This window comes from Talpa occidentalis, unplaced genomic scaffold (genome assembly GCF_014898055.3).
Source record: "Talpa occidentalis isolate TD23 unplaced genomic scaffold, MPIMG_talOcc4v2.1 talOcc4.15, whole genome shotgun sequence".
NCBI lineage: Eukaryota > Metazoa > Chordata > Mammalia > Eulipotyphla > Talpidae > Talpa > Talpa occidentalis.
In genome coordinates, this window is record NW_023601543.1 from 34,040,157 (window position 1) to 34,049,637 (window position 9,481).

General features: G+C 35.4%; 1 pseudogene; it reads left to right on the forward strand.

Moving 5' to 3' along the window:
• The first annotated feature begins 1,407 nt into the window (after positions 1-1,407).
• Positions 1,408-9,481, forward strand: part of LOC119245577 (40S ribosomal protein S8-like) — an 18,763-nt pseudogene continuing 10,689 nt past the window's right edge.

Below are 9,481 nucleotides of genomic sequence, written 5' to 3' on the forward strand. Positions count from 1 at the left end.
TATACATCTGAAGCAATGTGAACCTCTGTCTCTGAGTTATAGAGTATTGTAAACCAACATTACCACAATAAATGAAAACAATAAAATAAATTTGTGAAAGTACATGTTTCTTGACCAGTAAACATTTGAATGAATCAACAGTGACTACATTTTTTAGTGTGTGAAGGGCTTTATCAGTTTTTTGCCTTTTTATCCAAATGCAAACTAAAAATATTTTCAACTTATAATTCCATAAAGAAATAGTTGATTTGAAGTTAGGACGCATCTTGTAATGAGAATACCCTGTGGAAAATTATCAACTACTTTCCTTTATTGAAAACTTTGGGCATTTTAAACAAATTATAAAATATATGAGAAAAATGTTCTTATTCATTCAATGAACATTATTTTAAATGATTTTAAGATATAATTCCAGATAGATCTAGTAAAATTTAGAAATTTAGAATTTATTAGTATGTAAGTACCTCAAACATGTTTATACTTCAGTAAATATTGACTACTTCAACTAGATGCACAGGGCCTCAGGGGTCTGATCTGTGTTGTAAATCTGACTAAGCTATCTTCAGTCACTGATTTTCCTTAGTCTTCCAGGCATAAAACTTCTTATTTTTCTAAATACAAAGACTGAAACATTCAAAAGAGCACTTACGTTAAATTTTGGTTGAAACGGAATTTCTTCTAGGAGATCGATATATATATATATGGAAATGTACATGCATTCATGTGTATACACATGTACACATACATGTGTATATATCTAAATCTCAAAATATTACTTATAAGTTTCCTATTGCATGAATATGCTAGTTCAAATCATTCTGCTAGCAACTGGGGTAACTTTCTCAGGTATGGGCTATGATTATAAGTTAATAGCCTTGGGCCTCCCCGGTGGCGCAGCAGGTTGAGTGCAGCGCTGTGAAGCTGTCCATGGCCTCTGCAGTGCTGGTTCGATTCCCGACTGGCCAGGGAGATTCCCACATGGCATGGCAGACCTCTCCTGTCTTACCCGCTGCTCCCCTCAGCAGTGTGCTTTGGTCCTTCTGCCTGTTCTGCTCCCTGCTCTGTATCTGGTGAATTCTCTCACCCTCCCACACCTCTGGCCTGTAGCCCAGTGCTTGTATAAATAAATAAATCTTTAAAAAAAAAAGTTAATAGCCTTTTTTGTCATTAGTATCTTGCTCAGAAACATACATATATAACCCGATTTTGTTCCCTAGGGTTTATAATGTTGAAAAGGGAATAGAGAGAGAAAATATTACCAAGGATTGAAAGTACCCTAGAAGGAATATATCAGAATTTGGTTTGGTACAGGATATAATACTAATCTAGTTTATATGGGAGCCCAGTGTGGACTCTGCTATCAAGAAGCTTAAAAGTTTATTTAGTACTTGCCGCTATGAAGGAGCAATGCCTTCTGGTAGTGAAGGAATGCCTATCTCTTTAAATGTGGGCACATTATCCAGGTAAATTCTTCTTGTTTTATGACTGTCTACATAGTTTCTTGAGTTATTATGAATGTCTGTGATTAAGGTCTTGTAGCCCTTCCTCTGTACTTTGTTCTCCTTAGTCCCATTCATTATTAGCATCTTCTGAATATTCTGCAAATTGTCTCTTCCCGATAATTTGTGAAACTGTAATAAGGAGGAGGTTAGAATGGCAGAGTCGTCAGAAAGAACCTGTCAATTCTCCCATCATCATTTTTACTGGGATTCTGCTTTGAGACTATCACATTTTAATTTCCTAGTCTTCTAGAATCTTATTAAATGAGCACAAATGGTTGAATAAATATGTTAATCTATTTTCCTAACACCCAATGAATATGCAGCCAGGATTAGTTCATTTATGCAAGTTCAGATATTCTAAGGGTCTTACCTTTATGCTAATAACTGTTTATGTAAGAGATTTAATTTCTGCTCAATTACCTAAATTTTTAATTCATTCTCCTATCTAAATACTTAATAAGAAAATGAATTAAATTGTTTGCCAGTTTTATTCATCATCTGTCTTAAAAATGTCTTCATTTACTGGCAACATTTTCTTCTATTTATCCTTAGTCTTCATTGCTGTTGCAGCATTGCTGTTCAGCATTTGCTAAAGATCCATATTACACTGTGTACAACACAAACACATATAAGGACAAATACAGGCTTTTGTGGAGGTGTCCTCTTATGAAACAAGTTAATTGGATAGTATGGGAAATTGGTATTTTATAAATTGTTCATGAATTTCATTGTGGTGGATAAACTGATCCAGATGAGCTTTCTATAATTTCAAAAAGTTAATGAAATTATTTTACAATTTTTTGTTCTTTGACTGATTCCCTACATATTTCCTGATTTCCTTTAAGTGCTAAAACATACTTTTATTATTGTTCTTAATGTGTACTTAGAAATCTGTTAGCAAAATATTATGAACATAAGCTTTGGTAGTATACAAATCTGGGTTCAAATTCTGGCTCTCTTGCTTATGAACAGTGTGTCTTTGGGTAATTAAGTTATCTGTACTTTGCCTATAAAATAGGAATGTAATATATCTCTCATGCATTGCTATTAAGGATATAATATGACATTCTAAATAAGGATATAATATGACATTCTAAATAGAATATCTGGCATTATGTCTAGAATACATTATGTCTAGAATGTCTAGGTGTTAAATAATGTTAGGTGTTATAATACTCTTTTTATCCCAATTATTTTTATCTTATTTTTTCAGATATAACTATGAGGTATAATTTATATATGATAAAATTAATTTGAATTGTACGGTTTCACAAAATTTTATGGTTATATACAATCATATAACAAGTCATGTAACATCACCTTTTCATCATGCCAAAGTGTTCTCTTGTGCTCCATTATAGTCAATATCTTCTCTCACATTCCATGCCTTGCCAATGATAAACTTGTTTTTTTTCACAATGTGTTTGCTTTTTCATAGCACTTCATTTAAGAGAATCCACATAGTATATAGAATTTTACGTCTGACATGTTTTTCAAAGAATGTTACTGTGATTCTCCAATATTTTTGCATGTGTTAGTAGTCAGTCTCGTAATTGCTGAATAACATTTTATTATAGAGATATACCACAATCCCTGTATTCATTTAGCCATAGAATCATCGATAATTGCAGGATAAATAATACATGCATACACATAAATAGATGCATACATGTACACATATTGCAAAATTGTGGCTATACCATTTTTCATTTCCACCTGCATTATATGAAAGTTCCAGTTCCTCAACATTATCCCCAAACTTGATATATTAGTCTTTTAAATGTTAGGTTTCCTAGCAGGTACATAGAGGGATATCCAAAGAGGTGGTTTTGTTTTCCATTTCCCTGATAACTACTGTTGTTGAGCATATTTCATGTGTGCTTTTAGTCAGTTATATATCTTATTTATTAATCTTTTTAAATATCCCCATTCCATTCTTGGATTGTTTACCTTCTCATAGTAGATTCAGTAGGACTTCCATTATAAAATGTGCAGCTGTGGGCACCAATAAGTTCCCTCAAATTGAGAACATAATTTGACATTTACATCTCCTGAAACCATTTGTAATGGCACTATCCTAACTACAACATTTTCTTCAAATAATGTTTTTAATTAAAGCAATCCCCATTTTCTGACACTATGCTCTGAACCTTATACTCTAGGGGTAAATTTCTTTCTAACTCTTGTTTTAAATTTTATGTGCTGTGTCCACAAATATGATGTAAGAAATAATAGCCAAATATAAATGATCTAGGTGTGATGTGATGAGGTTCGAGGTAGGACAATAAGTGTGAAAGTTAGAAAGAAATGGCTTATCTGAGAAATGATATCTTTCCTTCTTTCTTTCCTGTTTTCCTCTGTCCTTCCATTGTTCCCTCCCTCTCATACTTCTTTCATTCCTTCCTTCCCTTCTTATTTTTATTTTAAAGATTTATTTATTTGTATAAGAACCAGGGTACAGGCCAGATGTGCGGGAGGGTGAGAGAATTCACAAGAGACAGAGTGGGGAACAGGCAGACTGACTGAAATACACTGCTGAAGGGAGCAGTGGGCGAGACAGAAGAGGTCTGCTGCACCATGTGGGTATCTCCCCAGCCAGCTGGGATCGAACCCGCGCTGCAGAGGCTGCAGACAGCTTCACTGCGCTGTGCTCAACCCCCTACGCCACCAGGGAGGCCCCCTTCCTTCCCTCCTATGACATTAATTCTGTGCCTATTAATTTCTAAAATCTGTATGGACAGCTAAGGATAAGACAAAGTATTCATTTTGGAGACTTTCACATTCTAATGGGGGGATTCATATATAAACAAATTATTTCTGTACAGTCTGATATGCTTTTCTATAGAATGAAAAAAGATGAGTGGTTATTCTGCCAAGGGTAGCAACAGAAAAGTTCACATAAGAATTGAGATTTCAGGGCCTCCCTGGTGATGCAAGGGATTGAAATTCAACCTATGGAGCTGTCTGCAGCCTCTGCGACACGGGTTCGATCCCCTGCTGGCCAGGGAGCAACCCACATGGAGCAGCTGACCTCTCCTGACTCGCCGGCTTCTCCCCTCAGCAGTGTATTTCATTCAGTCTGCCTGTTCTGTTCCCGCTCTGTCTCTGGTGAATCCTCTCACCCCCTACACCTCTGGCCTGTACCCCACATCTTGTATGCATAAATAAATAAATCTTAAAAAAAAGAATGGAGATTTCAGCTGAAACTTGAACAATGAGTAGGGTGTTTCAAGGTATTTTACGTGAGTGGACAAGAAGGCTTTTTTGCTAGGAGAATAGTGAATAATTCAGTATTGCTGTATTAAAAATGTAATGTAGATATGGTGAGTTGCAATGTTAGAGGAAATTTGGGGTTTTCTGAGGCAATTTGCAATTTAGAGGTAAGGATATATCAATGAGTGATTCTAGGGACATTCCATTAGATGAGTTTACCAAATGAGAGGGTTAATAAGTGGGAGGATTAAGAAGATTCGTATAGAATATAAGTACACAGGATCTTAACAGAAAGAAGTTCAGATGACTGAGAAGAATTAATCTGAGAGGACAAAGGAGAACTAACAAAAGTGCTGTGAAATTCCAGTGAATATGAGGTTAAAGAATATAAAATATTTGTTATTGATGATATATAAGGAGTTAATACCGGCAGAAATCCAAGATAATTTTGCAATTTATAAAATTGATAGAGTGAAATCATTGTGATGCTACTGACCATAAGCAAAATATTAGAGGAAAATGGTCTTGAGAGAAAGTTTTGGTCTAGTTTGTGATATTTTTCATAAAGCTAATTGAAGTGACATTCAGACAATGAAGCTCAATTGGCAATGATAGATGCAGGCTGGGCAAAAAGACCCTTAGTACACAAAGAACCCTGGGGAAGGGTGCTAGTGCTAATACAATTAAGTAATGAGTCTTTGTTACATCTGACTTAAGTTTAGGGACATAGCCTGAGATGGTAATTAGGCTGCTCATGAATAGCTTTTATTACTATGCTTTGACACTTCTGATTCAGCTCATGGATAAATCTCTGAAGTGTAGAAATATAAAGTGAAAATAACAAGCATGTGTAGGTGTGTGTGTTTGTTATAAACTTGGATTTATAGCTGAATACATAATTATTACTGTCTATATACTGAATACTGTACTATAAAAATATGCTTGCCTAGTTGTACTTATGAGTAAGTTTTCAAAATATTTTAAATAATCATTTGAAACTATTTAAGATTTTGTAGATTTTTTTTTTCCTAAACTGGTTCATCCACCCACTTGTGCCCTAGAACTTAAAGGTAATTACAGAGTTCTATGCAAACGAGACTCATAGCTCTTTAATTGAAAATGAAGAATATTTGTAAGCAACCTGTTTAGTACCTGCAGTGTTCATGATTCAGGTTCTTAAAGTTTTATTTTATGTCTTACATCACAAAACAACTAAACGTTACTAGTGTATCAATATCCATTTCCTTCATATTTCTTGTTACTCAAAAGCCTTGGAGGAACTTAAGCTAATTTGAAGATCAGAAAATTATCTTCTAAAATAGTGTCTTTTGCATATCTGATTTCTCACAAGTATCTTTGCTATTCCCATAAACTTTATGGAGTATGAAAACAAAAACTAAGAACATTTTATCGTATGAGTGTGTTTATGTGTTGGGATGGGAATATAGAATGAGAATTTCTTCTTTCTTTCCTATCAAACTAATAATTATCTTAACAATATGTAACTGTTTCTAGCCTCAAAATGGTACCATTAAGGGTATCATATACTGATTGAACAATATATTTTGACATTTGAACATATGCTTTTTCAAATTATGATTTGTTCCACTTTTATTTTCTCAGTAAAAATAATCTTATGGCCTAAAAAGACCATGCTAGTAAGTCTTTCATCACCTGTGAATCCTCATTTTACTGAATATCTTTGATAATATATTATCAATAAGTAATCAATTTAATTGTTCACATCCTCTTTTTAGACTATCAGTGTAAATTGTCTACTGATTGTTCTGTGTCTGATTTTTTTGAAAAGGAAAGATTTTCCCTATCATTTTTGCTAGATTACAATTTTCCTGACCTTTCAAACCAAAATTCAGAACTTAGATTCTATTGTGACATTGACCCAAATAAGTCTTCCTCATTGGATATCTAGAACTTTCTAATTCTTTATAGCAATAAAAGCTACTCAAATCTTTGTTGGAGTTCAATATATTGAGTTGTTCCCTCCCTTGAGTCAAACTGAAAGTTTAGAAGTTTACTTGCATTTATTCAATTCCACGTGATGACATTTCCCCATGAATTTTGTACTTTACATTGTTGCCCTAGCCTCCTGAAATGTAATCCATTGTTTTTTTTTTTGTTGTTGTTTGTTTGTTTGTTTTTTTAAGATTTATTTATTTATTTATACAAGCACTGGGAATAGTCAGAAGCACGGGAGGTAAGAGAATTCACCAGAGCCAGAGCGGGGAGCAAAGCAGGCAGACTGACGAAATAAACTGCTGAGGGGAGCAGCAGGCTGCAGGAGAGGTCTGTGCGCCATGTGGGACCCTCCTCCGGTGGCCGGGGAGCAGCCGGGGATCGAACTGGCGCCGCAGAGGCCGCGGGCAGCTTGGCAACCCAGCACTCAACCGCTGCGCCATCAGGGAGGCCCTGTAATCCATTGTTAATGTAAACATTTATCAAAATGTACAAGGGCTGTATCTGTTATTAGTCATTTCTATCAATGCTTTTGAAAGGACAGGTCAGAAGGAATTTAAAAATTTTAAAATTCTCATTAGTACAGTAAACTAATGGATATTTGAACCAATACCTAGTAGTATTTTCAGTTCATAAAAAGTCTTGAAACTGGGCCTCCCCTGGTGGCGCAGGCTGTTGAGCGCAGCCCTGTGAAGCTGTCCTCAGCCTCGGCAGCGCCAATTCTATTCCAGCCGGCCGGTAAGGGTCCCACATGACATGGCAGACCTCTCCTGTCACATCCGCTGCTCCCCTCATCAGTGTATTTCATCAATCTGTCTGTTCTGTTTCCCACTCTGTCTCTGGTGAATCTTCTCGCCCTCCTGTGCATCTGGCCTGTACCCCGGTTCTTGTATAAAATAAATAAATAAATCTTTTTAAAAAGTCTTGAAACTCTTTTTTTTTAATTTTTTAATTTAAATTTTATTTTTATATTCCCCATACAATTACAACCCCCTTATTTTGACCTCAATCCCTCCTTTCCCGACCCCCCACACCCCATAGAGTGTCTCTGGTTCATAGTTGTTTGTTGATTTTGATTTTTACTTTCTTATAGTTATTCTTTTTCCTGGTCCCTTATGTAAGTTTTCTAGATTCCTGCTATGAGTGAGACCATCCGGTATTTTTCTTTTTCTTTCTGGCTTATTTTGCTGAGCATGATCCCTTCCAGCGCCATCCATGTTGCTGCAAATTGCATGTGTTTATCTTTTTTGAATGCTGAGTAATATTCCATGGTATATATGTACCACATCTTCTTGATCCAGTCATCTATTTTTGGGCATTTGGGTTGTTTCCAAAGCTTAGCTATTGTAAATAGTGCTGCTATAAGCATAGGGGTGCAGGAGCTCTTTGGAATTGATGTTTCTGTGTCTTTTGGGTAAATACCTAGGAGTGGAATTGCTGGATCATATGGAAGCTCTATGTTTAGTAGGTCAAGAAATCTCTACACAGCTCTCCATAGTGGTTGGACCAGTTTGCACTCCCACCAACAGTGCAGGAGAGTTCCTTATTCTCCACAAACTTGCCAACATTTGTTGTTGCTAGTGTTTTTTAATATGTGCCATTCTCACTGGTATAAGATGGTATCTTATTGTAGGTTTGATTAGCATTTCCCTGATTACAGGTGATGTTGAACATTTTTTCATATGCCTGTTGGCCATTTGCATTTCCTCTTAGAAGTTTCTTTTTAGCTCTTCTGTCCATTTTTTGACAGGATTATTTTCTTTGTTGTTGAGTCTCATCAGCTCTTTGTAGACTTTGTGATTAGTCCTTTATCATTAGTGTTGTGTGCAAAAATGTTCTCCCAGTCGGTGGGGTTTCTCTTTGATTTGGTTATTGTCTCTTTTGCTGTGCAGAAGCTCTTTAATTTGATGTAGTCCCAGCTGTTTATCTCTGCCTTCGCTATCACTGCTTTGGGTGATGTGTCTGTAAAGATGTCTTTGATGTGCATATCATGGAGTGTTTCGCCTAAATTGCTTTCTATATATTTTATGGTTTCAGGTCTTATATCTAGTTCTTTAATCCATTTTAAGTTGGTTTTTGTGCATGGTGTTAGGTAGTAGTCAAGCTTCATTCTTTTGCATGTAGCGACCCAGTTTTCCCAGCACCATTTATTGAACAAACTTTCTTTGCTCCAATGCATATTCTTTGCTCCTTTGTCAAAGATTAGTTGACCATAAATCTGTGGGTTTTTTCTGGATTTTCTATTCGATTCCATTGGTCTGTGTGTCTGTTCTTGTTCTAATACCATGCAGTTTTGAATATTATGGTTTTGTACTATAGTTTTTTGAAGTCTGGGCGTGTGATGCCTCCATTCCCTTCTTTTTTTTTTTTTTTCAGGAGAGCTTTGGCTATTTGGGGTTTTTGGTGATTCCATATGAATTTCATCAATAATTCTATTTCTTTGAAGAAGGACATTGAAATTTTTATCAAAATAGCATTGAATCTGTATATTGCTTTTGGTAGGATGGCCATTTTAATAATGTTTATTCTTCCAATCCGTGATCAGGGGATGTCTTTCCATTTCTTTGTGTCTTCTTCTATTTCTTTTTAACAGTGTTTTTATAGTTTTCTTTGTATAGGTCCTTTACCTCTTTGTTAGATTTATTCCCAAGTATTTGATATTTTTTGTTTTGATAATAAAAGGAATTTTGTTTTATTTCTTCTTCAGATTTATTGTTTGTGTATAGGAAGGCTACTGACTTTTGCATGTTGATTTGTATCCTGCACTTTACTGAACTGATTGATGAGTTGAA